This window comes from Sceloporus undulatus, chromosome 6 (genome assembly GCF_019175285.1).
Source record: "Sceloporus undulatus isolate JIND9_A2432 ecotype Alabama chromosome 6, SceUnd_v1.1, whole genome shotgun sequence".
Classification (NCBI taxonomy): Eukaryota; Metazoa; Chordata; class Lepidosauria; order Squamata; family Phrynosomatidae; genus Sceloporus; species Sceloporus undulatus.
The window spans coordinates 20,895,671-20,912,739 of NC_056527.1; the positions used below are offsets into that span (position 1 = coordinate 20,895,671).

General features: G+C 41.6%; 1 protein-coding gene across 3 annotated transcripts in view; it reads right to left on the minus strand.

Annotated features, from left to right (window-relative positions):
• The window catches only part of JCAD (junctional cadherin 5 associated), an 83,531-nt gene that overhangs the window by 49,680 nt on the left and 16,782 nt on the right, over window positions 1–17,069 (minus strand). The window contains exon 2 of one of the 3 annotated variants that reach the window (XM_042475537.1): window positions 6,549–6,712. The exons of the other annotated variants lie outside the window; for them this stretch is intronic. The gene's annotated coding sequence lies outside the window, so the exon portion shown is untranslated. The remainder of the gene's footprint in view (window positions 1–6,548; window positions 6,713–17,069) is intronic. 3 annotated transcript variants of the gene reach the window in all.

A 17,069-nucleotide genomic window follows, 5' to 3' on the forward strand; every position in this document is an offset into this window, starting at 1 on the left:
CCAGTGTGCTTTTTGTAAGTAAGGAGAATGCTTAACTGTAGATCAAGACACGAAAACATTCTAATGTGATTCAAGCTGTTTATATCTGTATGGTATAGGCAGTGTAGTGTTGTCATTTGAACGTTAGACTAGGGAGACTATTACACTTCATTTTTCACCCAATCCGGGCACTGGCTGAGAATGGGCTTGAATGGGTGAAAACAGGTGTTATTGCACAACAAAATCCCGCGGATACTGCCAGGAGACTACAAGCCATCTCCCAGCTGTGTTTAGCCCATCAATTTTGAAGTATGGCAGCTTTCCATCCTTGCAAAATCAGAGGGCTAAGCAAGGTTAGGAGATGGCTTATAGTCTCCTGGCGGCAACGGTGGCATTTTACTATGTGATAACACCCGTTTTCACCCGTTCAAGCCAGTTCCAAGCCCATGAATGGATCGAGGAAAAAATGAAGTGCAATAATCTCCTAGGACTCGAAGAGGCTAGAGTTTGAATCCCCACACAGTAATGGAAACCCCCTAGGTGACCTTAAGCAAGTCGCACTGTCTCAGCTCCAGAAAGCAATGGCAAGCACTTTCTGAACAAATTTTGCTGAGAAAACCCCAGAATAGGTTCACAGTATGTGTGTGTATGCCTTCAAGTTGCCTGTTGACCTATGGAGATGCCATGAATTTCATAGGGTTTTCTCAAGCAAGGAATACCCAGAGGTGGTTTTACCAGCTCCTTCTCACATTAGAGTTGTCATGCATTGAAACAGCCTGGAGACAAATAACAAATATCTGCATGGTTGGTGGTTGGACTTCCCAGGTCTGCCATGAAACCCATGAGGTAACCGTCACATGCTGTCAGCTTCCTCTGAACAAATCTTGCCAAGAAAACCCCATAATAGGTTCACTTAGAGTTGCCTTAAGTCTGAAATGACTTGAAAGCACACAACAGCAGCAAAAAGGATTGGACTAAATGCCCCTTGTGTCCCTTTCCAATTCTGTGTTTCTACTTCATGATTCTAAGTACATGTAAAGACCTGTATAGTGTTAATCCAGCACTTGCCCACTTTAATGCTTGATGTTCATCTTGTAATCTGAGCATGGATAATGTTATGTGGGTGAAGGGGGAGAGGAAGTGCCAACTTTCTTAAAAGTACCCTAAGTCAGAGAGTTTCTCACTAGGCTGAATAGAGAAAAAGTGATTTCCCTATATGTGAGCCTCACAAAGGAATGAATGGTTGAGAAACTTAAGCAGGGAGTTTGTTTGATCCACTGGCTATGCTCCCTTGCTGGAATTTGGCTATCTGGTTGGGTGATCTGACAGAAAGCTTTCAAATGCAGCCATATGAGAACTGCCAGATTTCTCTGCCCATATGATAAAGCAGTTACAGACCCATGAAACAGCAACTCTTGCACTTTTTCCCTCTGGTAAGACACTATGTGAACAATATGCTTTATTCATTACTTCATGCAGCTTGAGGATCTTTCAGTACAGTCTCTATGCACTCTGACTGTGGCTTACTCCCACGTGCAGTTCTTTCATTAGATCTGCCACCACTAGATTACTCAACACTTGAGCTTAGTTTACATGTGTGCATGCCATGATGCAGTTGAGTAACCTACATCAGGGGTAGGCAATCTTTTTGAGCCGGGGGCCGGGTTGCTGTCCCTCAGACAACTGGGGGGCCGAAGCCAAAAAATAAATAATTAAATAATTTTTTAAAAAATTAAATATATAAATAAACTAGGACAAATGTAGGACAACATTTTCAAATTGAGCACACTTTTTTTTAAAAATGGAGGACACGCGAAAAAATTTGCTGATTTTTTAAAAAATGTTAACATAAATGCATGTTTCTGAGGCTGCTATAGACAATTGCCCCCCAAAGGCCCCGGCGGCAATCGGCGGCAGGACTGGGCTGGGGCCGGTCCCAAGGCCTCGCCGGGCCGCATCCGGCCCGCGGGCCGCAGGTTGCCTACCCCTGACCTACATTCTGAACTTAATGGTTCTATGTGTGGGGTGGGAAGGTTTTTTAGATGCTAATATATATCTTTCCATATAAAAATCTGGGAAACCTGCCCTGCTGTATTACCTTGCTTCATATCCATTCTATTACACAGGGTCCTGGACTTTTTCTGCCCTTGTTTGGTGCCTATCTATATAAACGAAGTCGCGTTACAGACGGGCCTAAGAGGCGCCGTCCTTGCGCCGCGATTACGTGCGAGGGGCGGCGCTTCCGTATGTGCCTTGCCCCTCACGCGTAACCGATACGTCAAGATAGCGGCGCCCTATACAGATGGGCGCCGCCATCTTGATGTAGTGGACGCTCTGCGTCCGCATGTCCCAACCTGGAAGAGATGTCGCGAGTGCGCGCTTTGGCATTTGTGACGTCTCTTCCGGGTTGCCGGAAGGAGCGCGATTTTCGCGCTCCTTTTTTGCAGTGCGGAGGAGTCGCATGGTTTGGCTGCTGCGGCTCCTCCACGCTGCAACCGGCAGCGGCCTGAGACCGCCCCTTTTGGGCGGTCTGTAACGGGCCTCTGTTTGGGACAATGTCAGGGAATACAAAGGCTCTATCTCGCTCTCTCCCTTTGGATTATTTTGACAGCCAAAGGAACCTCCAAGTTCAGAGGTATTTGTTGGAGGATAACAATGGTTAGGAGTATTGTCTCCATACTTTGCTTGTGGACGTCCCAGAAACATCTGGCTATCTACTATAGCAGTGGTTTCCAACCTTTGGTCTGCCACTTGTTTTATACTTCAGTAATCCCAGCCAACTTGGCCAACAGTCAGGAATGATGGGAGCTGAAGTCTAAATCATCTGGTGGACGAAAGTTTGAGAACTACTGCACTATGGGAAATGCATTATGCTTTCCTTGATCCAGTAAGGCTCTTCCTTGAACTTCAAATGCACACTGGAATGTTTGAGTGCTATGATGGGCTTTGACAGAGACAAATTAGATCCTGACATACCATGGCCTGGACATACCATGAATCAGGATAAATCCACTGCCTTAGGCTGGCAATGTAGAAACACAGCAAAATCACATCCCCACTGCTGGTCAACCTACCATCACTAAGAGAGCTCAGGCAGCAAATGCCAGAGACAGGAAGAGCCTTAGGACTTTATCATACCAGCCTGCTGTTTCACCACAATTGTGCTAGTTTAAGAATGGAAGCATACCAGTTTGGTATCATTTCTAATGACACTTTCCCCCGTGATAGCGTTTTGGCAATCCATGGTCTCATTATCTGTTTTCCACACTGCCAAATTCCACCTTGTGGGAGGAAGGGTGGGAATGAATGATCACGCTTGACAACTGCCTCCCGAAGCTGACTGCTGTATGACAGCAGCCAACTTTGGGAAACTATTGGTGGCTTGAATAACTGCAAGTGGGAGTGGAAAGAGGATCAAAGTCACACACACTCATACCACATGACTGCCTGAGAGGAAGAACTGCATGGAAGGGACCTATCACTTGAAGACAGGAATTGGAATAGCAGCGAGATTGAGAACCTATTGACAGGTTTTGTCCATCAATGAAAAAGTGCATTACTGCAACAAATGGAATGCAAGGCAGCAGCAGCGGCAGGACTGACACAACCCTGTGTGATAAGTATCAGTCAAAGATGCTTTTATCCTGTTAAAATTCCACTTTTTAGTCTCATGTGGTAAAGTCCTAACAAAAGGGGGGCTGCTGTGATTGGCCATGATTGTCTCTGGATAGCTGGACCAGCCATGTTCCTGCCATGACAGTTGATGATTCTCTAGAGAGTCAGCCTGGCTGAACTGATAAGCATGCTAGCTGGCTGAGTGGATAAGCATGCTAGCTGTTTTCCTACTAAATAAATGTCACATGGCACTGAAAAACATCCAACATGGATCTCCACCAGTCTGCAAGTGCCCAGCTCTGAGAAGTCTTTATTTAGACCAAAGTATTATAGCTGGAGTGGCTTTGAAGATTGTTGCCTGAACCATAGCAAGTCAACCAGTTTCCTTCACAGATTTCTGTAGTAAGAAGAAGAAAAAGAAGATGGTAGAAACAGGGGGAAAAAAAGGAGGAAGGTTACAAGTGCAAGACATCATTGTCTGAAATCCCATAAAATTTGGGGAATTAGGCAGATAAGATGACAAAAGGGTTATCTAGCCTCTGGTCTTCAAATAGCATATAAGTTTTTGAGCTGCCAGTGCAAAAACATAGGAGCACCATGGGCCTTGTTTTTGTGTTCTTGCAGTGCTTGCTAATATAGGGATTCCCCAGCCAGCCACAGTTTGAAGGCATGAGGGACACAGAAGGAAGGCCATCTGCATCCATGTGGTCAAAGAGGCCAGCTCAACTGCAGCAGCCCAGGCTGCTGGGTGGGCAACATTTCGGAAACGGAATAATTTTCATTTAAAAATAAGCTACCCTAACTATCCTCATGTCAATACACTTGAGATTTGAAGAAGAACATGAGCTTAAACTCAGGAGGGAAGTAAATTATTCTCTATTTTTCAGGGTCATGCTCAGTCTCAGCATCGTTCTCTGCCAGCCAGCACAGAAATGTGTCCTGTATAAAATATGCACACACATGGATACAACAGGGAATAGAATAAAAAAGATGAGCATGAGAGTGAACAGTTCTGAAGATTAAAGAGCTTTGCGATCTTCTGTATTTGTTACAGAGTTTGTTTTCTGCAGCTGGCAGCTGTTGTGCTACTGTGGCACTGCACTCACTATTTCTAAGGGACCATAATTCCTTCTAAAATTACCAGGCAAAGATGCTTTTTGGGAACAAACATTTCCTTGGGTCCAAATGAAAAAGGTCCAAGTAGCAATTTTCATTGAGATCTGAGGACAGAGATCTGGCATTGGTTGGAAGCAAGAAAGCATCTTGTATTGTTAAAAAAATAATTATGGTTTCTTTTTTTAATTATGTTGTTTGCAATAATTATAGCAGTGATATGCTATCCCCTCCTTCTGTCAAGTTCAAAGTCTTCAAGTTTAGAACAGTTAGTCACATGGGGAGATAAATAATACAGTGCTTGCATTCAACAAGGAGGGAGCACCCTTACCAGCAGCTGGCTGGCTATGGCCTATTTTTGCAAATCTACAGGGAGATGTGGATGCCAATGTACCCCAGGACATGTCCCTGCTTAAAAACTGCTCTGTATCCTTTGCTGTAACCCTCAAGTTGCAACACAGCTGAAAGAAACAGCACCTGAGTAATAAACCAACACCATCCAAATGTAGCTATCTAGCTTGAGAGAAACTGGTTATGCATTGTGGCTTTATTTTTGTGAGAAAAGCAAATAATCTAATTATCTTTTAGTTGGAATCCTGGGATGATTACAAACAAGAAATTATCTTGACAAGCTAGATGGCAACACCCCTGGGAACGCAATATGGCTGCTTTTTGTGTGTATAGCATGTATCATGACTTCCCAAAACTTCTTACAAAGCATTATTTTGCTCCACAGTTCAAAGGTACAGTACTTTTCAGCACATTGACTGAGAAACTGAATTATAAATCAGGAATCCCCATTTAAAAGGATTATCCAAAAGAGGTCATTTTGAGTATTTTGTGCTTGTACCTTTATTTGTTTACTTATTTATATCCATTTCCACCCCAAAATTGAGACTCAAAGCAAAGTTTAAAAATTAAAAGAATACAATTAAAACATACAAAAGTGATAATTAAAATAGAATTAAACTGTTACATTATTAAATTACATATATTAAAACACAAAAAGAATAAACTAATCACAAGAATAAAATGCAGTTTATAAAGATAAAACCTACTTTAAAACTGTACAATTAAAACAGTACAACATCCCCAGACAGTTCTTTAAAGATTTTAAACACCTGTCTGAATAAAACTATCCTGCTGACAGGACAACAAAGAGGGGGCCATTGTGGTCTCTGCGGGAAGGGAGTTCTAGAGTCTAGGGGCAGCCATGGAAAAGGCCCTCTCTTGTGTCCCCACCAACCGTGCTTGTGATGCTGCTGGGCCTGAGAGAAGGGCCTCTCCTGAAGATCTCAGAGTCCAGGCCAGCTCATATATGGTCTACCCAATATATATATATATATATATATATATATATATATATGGTCTGCCAAACAGCCTGGACCTGAGCCATGTGGGGCTTTATAGGTCATAACCAGCACTTTGAATTGTGCACAGAAACAAACTGGAAGCCAGTGAAGCTATTTCAGCAGGGGCATTATGTGGTTTCAGTAACCTGCCCCAGTTAACAGTCTGGATGCAGCTCTTTGAACCAGCTGAAGTTTCCGAACACTCTTCAAAGGCAGCCCTAAGTAGAGTGTGTTACAGTAAACCAAATGGGATATAACTAAGACATGAGATGTAACTAAGGCATCTCAAATAATGGGTGCAGTTGGTGCAGAAGCCTTACATGTGCAAAAGCATTGCTGGTCACTGCAGTAACCTGGGCCTTCAAGTTCAAAGCTTAGCCCAAGAGTACACCCAACTGTCAACCTGCATCTTCAAGGGGAATGTAATTCCATCTAACAGAGGCTGGATACCTATTCCCTGGTCTGCCTTCCCCAACTGACCAGAAGTACCTCTGTCTTGTCTGGACTTTAATGCTGCTTCTTGTCACTTCCTCTCTCAAATGCTGTTACGTTTTCCACCAGGCTTTTTATTTATCCAAACTTAGCTAGTGTGAAGTCATCCCAATTATAGCAGGTCTTTCTTTTTTGAAACTTTCTTTGTTGGTGATACATCACTAAAACAGAGAAACAGAAGGGAGGGGGTAACACCATTACCATAATGCTGCCTCAGATTTTCTTTAAAAAAGCAACACTTCTCTATATTAGAGCTAGATCACCAAGGTGTATCTTCTCCTCTGTCCTTCTCTCCTATTTTACTGTTTCATCATTTCAGGTTGGAGACCTAATGCTAGTTATCTTATCAGCCGTGAGAAGGCCAAGACAGGAGAGGATGAAGCGGAGGTACCATGAGCCAAATGATTACTACACTGACTAGCAAGAGAATTTAACCTTCCAGAGTGGAGAGTTTTTCTTTAAAAATAAAAAATAAAGCAGACACCCTTGAAGCTGTATACTATAAAAATTCCAAACTAAAAGTACAACTAGAAACAGGAGGAAAAGTCAAGAGCATCAGGGAAATTAGATAGATGCACCACTAACACTGTGGCCCACCTCAACAGCAAATGTCCCCAAATGAACTGAAATAAATCTTTACAAATGACATTATCTGAACTATTTTCATTACAAATTTTTTAAATTATAGTTCTTCGTTAGGAAGAAAACGTGTGTAAAACGTAGATCTCATTATTAACATAGTGTGTGGTTGGTTATTGGGTAGGGGGCCCAGACACAAGAATAATACTTTTGGCCTGTCTAGATGAAGCCCAAAGTCTCATCCCTCCCTATCGCTACATTATTTAACAAGACAATCTTTCAGCCTTAGATCCATGATATGATGTCCACAATATTGATTCATCATGAAGAACTGCTGCAAGGGGAGATAATGAGACAATGTACATGAAGATGGAGGTGGTCTTAGATCCACTGGATCCAAAATCTTCTCAGCCCCACAGTAGGCCCCAGATTGGTCTTCTTACCAACACCACCTAGATCTCTTCCTTTCATAAAAGGGGACTTCAAAACAACAACAACAACAACAACAACACACACTCCAAAAACCACAGGAAGAAAAGGAGTCACCTCACATCTCCTAACCTGTGTGCCATGAAACAAAAGGTCTCTGGTTCCAACAGTAACCCTTCCATTGACAATCTCCTCCCTGCTACTTAGGATTGTGCTTTCAATTCCTTTAGGTCCCATTCCTCATTTAGGTGCCATCTTTGATGTGGAACCAGATTTAGGCATGGGCAATGGGCTGCTAAAAGTGGACTTCAGTGGCAGCCACTCCAGCCCCTGGAAATGTAACACAGAGGGAAGTCAAGAGAGATAGAAAGATGTAGGCTGTTGGAATGGAAGGGAATCATCTGCCCAAACAAAGCACCTCTGCCCAATATTCAGCAGTCACCGCTTTCTTTCTGCATTACAAAATCCACTCTGAAGGATGCCTTGCCCCTCCTCCTCCTCACTTTTGTTAAACACTAGAAGGGCTGGTATGGAGAGGAGAGGGAAGAGATGTCTACTTCCAGTGGCTTAGTTTAATGTTCCTAAAACAGTTCTTTATGAAGTGCTAACTGGACTCTTTTTCCAGAAGCTGGAACTTGTTTCTCAGGTTTCCCCCCCTTCCTTCCCAGACAAGTACCCCAGCAATATATCTCATTAGCTAATGTTCACAAATTCCTTGCTTATTGGAGATGCTGTGAATTTTTTACTTATTTAGTAATACCATTTTGCACTTGACTGGTACAATATAACAAGCTGATATTTTACTGAAATATGCCTTGGGGCCCCTCCAGTATACACACAGCAAGGGAAACTCATTTTCAGTCTAAACCCAAGAAGTGAATTGCTGAAAAGTATAGCAGTTTTTCTTCAACCCTCTCTTAGATCTTTCTCAGCAGGAAATAATTACATGTAATACCAATTTCCTGCAGAATCTCACAAATCCTTCTCTACAGGGATTTCACCTTTCAGTGGTCTCTAGATTACAGTACACAGCATCTAACTGGAACAGTAGTATGAAGCCAGTGCTGCTGGGCAGTTATTTATACAGTATATGTATTCTATCATCATGCTACAGGAAAGATGGAGTGATATGGCTCATCTTCTTAATGCATCACCTTTGTAAATTCATCCAGCTTCCAATGGTCCAGAGAATAAATCTTATACTAAAGGTAGAGGAATAAAATACTTGTTTGGACACAGAATGGGACTTACTGTATTAGAAAGTTGGTTCATACAAGTTTGCAGGTCCCTTGAATTCCATCTGAGGTGTGAATAACTGGTACCAGCAAAGGCTTCCCTCCTGGTGCAAATGTAAGCTTCAGGCAGGTATATATTCATCAAGAGGACAGCCAGCAAAGAAGAGGCTGGCCTCATTTTTTCCCACTCACTGCTGCTTAAGAGCCCTTGCAGCTGCTGTTTACATTTTTATATTTTAAGGAAAGCTGCACCTTAATTGTATACACCTAATTAACAGGTCTACTTTGACACAAAGCAGATTGCTCAGAAGAGGATGAGTTTCAAACAATTTGACAATTTCTACTCATCCATTTTAATTTACTTCCCACCCACTCCTCAGATGCTCAGAACCGACACCCCCATCCTACCCTCATCTAGTTCTGAAAATCTAGCCTAGCTTTGCCTAGTCTAGTGTCCTCTGGGTGTGTTGGACAATTGGCCACATCCCCAATCCATGTGGTGTGCAAGCTAGGATGGTAGGAGTTAAATTCCCACAAAACACCATTCTAAGTCCATTTACAGTCAATGATCAAATGAAAAAAGGAACTGAAAGGTATGAAGTCGAACACAAAGCTCTGAAGATGCCAGCCACAGATGCTGGTGAAACGTCAGGAATAAACTCTTATAGAACATGGCCACATAGCCCAAAAAACCTACAAAAACCTAAAAGATACATTGTATCATACATCCCGACAAATAAGGACCACCAGACTTGTCTTTCTCAGCATTAGTCCAGTGTACTTATTTTCAAACATTCATTGGGGGTTGTGTCTTGTAATACTACCAACAAAACTGGGTTTCTTGAAGCCCAGCTTTTTACTAACTCTGCTAAGATGGACATGAGTTGAACAAGCCATTTGGACCCACCTCCCTTCCTTAAAAAAGAAAAAAAAAGACAAGAGGAGTTTGGAACGTTCCAGTAAAAGGCATTCTCCCATAAACAAAACCCTCTCCTTAGTCTTGGAGGTTAATTTTTTAAAAGCACTGAAGCATGTGGTCCTGTTAAAAATAGCATGCCTTTCAACATTTCATAGATGAAAAGTGGGACAACATCAGAGTGTGCTCAAAATGGCAAAGGTTACTGATGATAAAGAACAGGCAAGTTAGGAGATGCTGCAGCAGTTTACTTTTCCCTGAGTCTACTGGGAAGGGCAAGATTCTGTCCCTGTCTCTGCTCTCCCCTCCCTCCAGTGACTTAATACAGTGCAAACTACTTTCATATTTTAAACTTAGTTTGCACCAATTGGAGGATGAAGAGGAGGTTAGTTTGCAGCAGCTGAGGATGGAGGGGGAAAGGGGAGGGGAGACAGAGAAACTGGGACATATAAAAAGCAGGTGAAAAAGAGGGATGACAGATTATTAATCGGGACTGAGTTGTGGCAACCCATCTGTTGAATGCCTTCTGCAGGAGAATTTGCCTTGCATCATCTTCATTTTGGTGAAAACTGGAAAGCTGATCTGCTTTTTTTCCCTTTTATCTCTTCAAGAATATAAAGGAAACTGTGTTGGGTCCAAGAGTGGTCCATAAAAGTGTAGCATCCTGTTTCCCATAACTAGATGCTTCCATGAATCACACAAGCAGGATATAAAGCAATTGCTTTTTCCTGCCACTTCCTCTAAATCCAGAAGTTTCATATATCTATTTCATGTATCACATTTTGTAGTATACAATATACATTGCCATACACACAGCCTCCCTGCCAACTCCCTACGTGGCTATCAAGGCCAGAATGTAAAAAGTATTTCGTCAACAAGGGCTTAAGTCTGGAAGCTAGGGCATTCTCATAGGCTGCATCTGCCCTGCAGAAATAATCCAGTTTGACACCACTTTAACTGCCATGACCCAATGCTATGGAATTTGGGGAAGTGTAGTTTGTGCTAGCACCAGAGCAGAGCCATGATAAGTGGTTACAAGTTGGGAATAATTTGAAGGCATACAACAACAATATTCCAAGCTTCGGAAAAAATCCCAAAGCCAAAACTTCTGGTTCCTTATTTCAGATAAGGGAGAATCAATTTTAATTACTTTCTAAAGTAATTTTCTCAAGCAATAGTCAACATTAATGTCAAGACATCGTCTTTCACTGTACCTGAGGACTGGGATGTAGCTAGCATAGGAAGCACAGGGCAAAATGTCACACATACAAACACACACACAAATACACAGAACACCTGCCAACTGCCTGACCCTCATCATTCTGTTGCTTGAGAAGGCAGCTTTGCTCTGCCTATAGGTAGGACCATCCTGCTCCTTTATCCGTGAAATGGAAGAATCTCCAGGCTCTGATGGCTATGAAAACAGGGGTGAGAACTGAAGAGGGTAAAGTACAATTACATGTTCCACACATCTTTAAAACTCTATGTGTATGATCCACATATCAGTAGGAGGTTAAACAGATTCAGAAAAGCTGGTATGTCTGCAAAGGGATTAGTTACATAACTGAAATACCAGATGAGTGGGTTCTGTCTATGTTTCTACCTGAAGCATATGCTCTGCTCAGTCCCTCCCACAACTTGATTGTGAGAGGGCTGGACAGGTTATTATTTATGTCAGCACTAACTGGTAGTACCAGTCACGCCTCTTCAGTAAGGAAGATAGATTCAAGCCCAAGCATTCTTCCCCCACAACATATGTATATGATGAGATAATACACATCTGGTACTGAACAGACATTGGAACTCTGTTATATGTTTGTCATGCAGCTCTGGGCAGAACAATCTTTACAACTGTATATATTACAAGATAGTACTTTACAATAAATCAATCACATGGCTTATAGTTTAAAAAAAATAAATTCAGAACTTATTTTTTTTATAACTGCAACTATCAAGAAGTTAAGAAAATGCTTATAGATCAAAATCCTTTTCCTAAGGGCTACTTCACACACTTATGTAAGGTGTGCCATACTCTCCAACTGTCCTGATTTTGAAGAATCAGCCCCAGTTACCAGTAGTCCTCTGTCATCCCAGTTTTTCAGCTGCTTTTCCATTATTATTATTATTATTATTATTATTATTATTATTATTATTATCATCTTTATTTATAAAGCGCTGTAAATTTACACAACGCTGTACATACAATCTTTTTAATTCAATGGTTCCCTGCCCTCAGGCTTACAGTCTAAAAACACACGACACAAAAGGAGAAGGGAAAGGTGGCGGGGAAGGGGCCTCTCTAGTAGGATAATACATATAAAATACATAGCAATACAAGAAATGATTCAATAAAACAGACAACAAAAGAACATCAAATAGCAAGTGACAATTATGCAATGCCTGGGAAGGCTTCTCTGAACAGGATGGTCTTCAACTCCATTTTGAAGCTGGTTAAAGAAGTGATGGCTCTTGCTTGTGGGGGAAGAAGGTTCTAGGAGTGAGGGGCAGCGAGTGAAAAGGGGTGAATCCGAGATGGGGCAGAGGAAATCCTGGGCTGGGACCTAGACCCGCAGACCTTGACTACCAGAACGGAGGGCCCGAGGGGACGGTGAGGAGGAAATCAGGTCTGATAAGTAAGGAGAGGCCAGCCCATGGAGGAGGATGTTACAGTAATCGAGTTGTGAGATCACTAGGGCATGAACCAGGATCTTGGCAGTAGAGGTGGAGAGATATGGTCGGATTTTGGCAATACTGTATAAAAAGAATCTACAAGCCTTGGCTGTGGTCTGGATCTGAGGGATACACGACAGAGAAGAGTCAAAGATAAAACCAAGACTGCGGGCTTGCTGGACTGGTTGAATACAAATATCCCAGTTACTTTCTCCCTTTGCCCTCAACTCATTTCAGTTGCTGCAAACTGAGTTCTAAAAGCAAAAAGGCATTTGCATTCAACTCAGCAAAGGGAAAAGGAGAGGAGGAGGAGGTGGAATCTGCTTTTCCCCAGCTGAAGTTAGGGACAGGGTTCACCTCTTATTGGTTGTAGGGAAAATTTCAACAGGTATTACTTCCACAAAAAGCAACACCTATTTAATTTCCCTCTTCTGCACAACCATTAAAGGAAAGGAGCCCTGTCCTTTATTCCACCTTACTATGGACCCACTATAGGCAAAAGCAAACTCCTACAGCCTCTCCTAGCTTGCATGTTCTTTCCCAGTAACTCAATAACAATAACCTGAATAATGGGAGTCCACCATCTGATGGATTACAGGTATGGATGGAGCAATAAAGGAGAGATGTTGGGTTGACATTTGACATGGTGGTGGTGATGATTACCTCATCCATCCATTCATTTATAACACTTCTTTATCGCCTCCCAGTCCACAAGACAATCCTGGGGCAATGAACAAATAAAAATCAATTACAACAATACAAAGAGAAAGATAAGGAATAAATAAATAAATAAGTACTCCTTGTGCTGCTTGGTGGAGAGAGGGAAGATGTTCCCTTTTTGGAGTTGGGTCTGGAGGGTCCCCTGGAAGAAGGGTGCTTTGGTGGTAATAGATGCTATGATATGATAAGCCTATCATGGTGGGTTGGGAGTGGAAGAAAATAAGACCCCTTTCTTCCCCCCTCCAAATGGCATCCATGCTTCCCCTACTCTGATGCTTCTTCTCCCTTGGGGGGTTGATCTCTGTGGGGCCATAATATGTGGCAGAAGGCAATAGTCTCCTTCCTGGGCAGGCTAGGGGAGGATAGTTGGTTCTGGGGCCAGATGAGGAACTTTCCTGAGAAATTACTATTATGGGATGCCAGAAGGGCAGAGAAGCCATGAGTAGGGCAATTTTAATAGGGGGAGGAGGCCTAGGTCAGAGTCTCTGCTTCCCAGAGGCAGAAAAGGTTGAAGTGGGGGGACAGAAAAGCCTCTTTCCAACCTCCTTATTGCTGGAAGGAAGGCTGGAGGAGAGCTCTAGAGTTATCTTGGGGGGCAGAAGACTTTCTTGTAGGGGAGAAAGACAAGGAAAGGCTAGTGGATGGAAAAAGTTAAGTGTCCAACCTTCGGGGGATTTGGAGTGAGTGTAACTGGCAGAGAGAGGCAAGACTGGGAGGCAAGGAGGGGGTACCAAAACACAGAGTCCTCCCCACTCCAACCAACCCCTTGCTTTACCATGATTACAGCCGCAAGAATTGTATATGCTCAAAAATAGAATTCTAAAAAATCACCACAGATTGAGGAATGGATAATCAAATTAGTTGGCATGATGGAAATAGATAGACTTACGTACTGCCTTACAGAGAAGATAGATAAGGAATGGGAGCCAGTTTTAACATTATGGAAGAAAAATGGATAAGCTTAAAAGGAATAGTATGAAGAGAGTCTAATAGATAGATGGTTGAAATAGGAAATAAAGTATAGAGAGAAACAAAGAAAAAAATGATGAAAATCAAAATATATAAGCAACAATACAACAAGTGGGTTAGAATCAAGAAAAAGGACACTTTAGAGAGAACAAGAGAAAATGTTAAAATATTTGGAAGAACAAAATGTTAGGGGGAAAGTACTGGCAAGACTTGATGGGAAGTAAACATAAGCTACACTTAAGATGTAAATAATGTAAAACATTATTTTACTATTGATGTATTTGTTTGTGTATATACCAATTAAAAAGTATTTTTTTAAAAAACTGTCCCCATCCTATTCAGTGTGAAAATAGCAGTTGGAAAAAGTCTGTTAAGTTTATTTTAGCTTTCCTTGCTGTAATGTGATTCCTTTCTTTCCAGGGGAGAAAACCTTAAGGGGAAAAGAAACAAAATAGTAGTAGAAGGTATCAATGATTGTTCAGAGAGAAAAAACACAGAAAGCCATGCTGTGTGGATTAAAATGTGCTGAGGTAAGAAGATGACCAAAGCTAGAACTCTTCTCCTTTGCAGGCAGCCCTTTTATAAAGTGTACAGACCTGTCAAAGAAGAGGGATAATCGAGTTCCCAGCTGGACTTCTTCAGCTCACTGTGACCTATGACTTTTTTCTCAGTGAACAGGTGATACCAAGCAAACAAGAGCATTAAGGTCCTGCTGTTCCAGGCTAAACCAACAGTTCAGCAGATCCATTGGTAAAACCTTATTTTATTTCACCGAGCTGCAGTTCTAACTGATTACACTTAGTGTAATTTCTCCCCACTGCTGCCTCCCAGTTCTTAGGAAAGGAAAACAAGTCATTCTGAGTAGCAAAAGAGAAAATTTTCAGACTGATGAAACATATCAGGTCAATATGAGCTGTTCTTTTAATTATCTCCATTTAAAAATGGCTTTAAAAATGCTATTATAGTCAGCCCTCTATATTCATGGATTTTTATCCACAGATTCAAGCATATATGGTTTCAAAATATTTCAAAATATATAAATTCCAAAAAGCGAATCTTGAGTTTTCCATTTTATATAGTGGACACAATTTTATTATGCCAATGTATTTAACAGGACTCAAGCATCCATAGATTTTGGTATCCACAGGGAGGCCCTTGAACCAAATTCCAGCAGATACCAAGTGTCCATTGTAGTCAAAGGTTATGGGCTAAAAACAAATCTCCCCTACAACAATGAATCCTTTCCACTGATATCTGTGTTTATATGTCAAATGTTTGCTACATTTATGGCAAATCTGTATAGATTTAATGAGATTCTGTGCTTCTCTAATTTCAGTTATGGTAGGCGCATGTCCTCCAACATTTCAGAGATGAAAACTCAGACATGTGTGGCCAAGCAACATTAGAGTGCTGTCAAGATGGCAAAAGTTGTTAACGAGGAAGAAGACTTAAGTTAGATGAGACTGCAGCAGTTTGCTTTTGTTAGAATCTGCAGGGAAGAGCATGATCCCACTTCCTCCAGACCTCTCCCTCCACTGAATTAACCAAGTGCAACCTTCTTGCAGCAACCAAAGTAAGCTAAGCACAAAGGGGGAAAGAGAGAGGAGGAGAGAGAAAGGTATGATGGCAGAGAATTAATTGGGACTGTCCCTGCAAAACAGGATAGTTGGATTTTCTTATCTAGGTTTTCTTGGGGAGAAGGAAAGGCAACATATATATGGGTGGCTAAATCAGAGTATATTTAAGTGCTGAATTACACAAATTGCAGTGTATTTGGGTGAGTTTAGAGGCCTTTTCACACTACAATACGCTATGATTCCACTCTAACTGCCATAGCTGCATCCTATGGAATCCTCAAACTTGTAGTTTGGTGAGGCACTAAAGCCTGAGATTTCTGAATGACCCTCCCTGAATTGCAAACCCCAGGATTCCACAGGATGCAGCAATGACTGGTAAAGTGAAATTACAATGCTACAATTGGGTAGTCCAAAGGGGTCCATAGAAAATCGTGCTGCGGCAGATAAATTAATCCTTCAAAGTTAAATCTGTTCCTTGGCTAGTTCATCTCCAGATATTCTTAGTTGGTGGAAATAAGTTCAGGTTTGTTGTTGTTTTTCCATTTGGTGCCAGAGAACTGATTGAGGCCATTTGGTTTTAAGAAAGGTCAACTGACCCTAGATTATTTAAACCCCAAGCTGATAAGTGGAAGCAGGGCATCAGGGCAAGCCAGTCAAGATAATCATTTCTGGAAGCATGGATAAGAACACCTTGGGAGGAATGTGTCACTTTGAAAGTTGAGAAGGAAAATAGAGTAATGGGGAGAAATTATGAAGTAGAATATAAATGCAGAAGTAATTTCCATATTTGTATATATGTGAATTAGTAAGCTTGGATGACCCACCAAGATCAATTAAATAAGGAACTGAAAAAGTGACCCCCAAATTTCACAGCTTTCTTGGCTATGGAATAAAATACCATGTTCCAATATTGATATCAAGTCTATCTGTTACAACATCTATAGTTTGCCCATGTGAACAGTTGTGAATTCTGTCTCATCTTTGCAAAAAATCTAATGTCCAATTAATCCTTGCTGGGAATGAAGTCTTAAGTCTTAAAAAGCTCAGGGTCACAGGTTTGTAGCTTTCGCCTGGTAAAGATCAGTGAAATTTCAGTATCTCAAATCTCTGACAAAAGATGCCTTATGTGGTCAGGTCCAAAGAATAATACATACCTAGAGCAGGTAAGTGGGCAGGCAGACCAATAACACAGAGAGGTTGCCCAGGTACCTCCTAAGTTAAAAAATGTCCACACTAGAAGTGTGTCACTTATCTCAAAGATATATAGGAGGCATTTGCCATGGGATTTGTTTTATGGCACCATAGGATTACTGGGAAAATTCTGGTTCATAATGCCCATGTTCCAGCTCTAACGGCATGCAGTTGCTTTTTGCTATCCTGGTGCATAAGATGCTGAGAATTGGTGCCAGGCATGATTTGATTA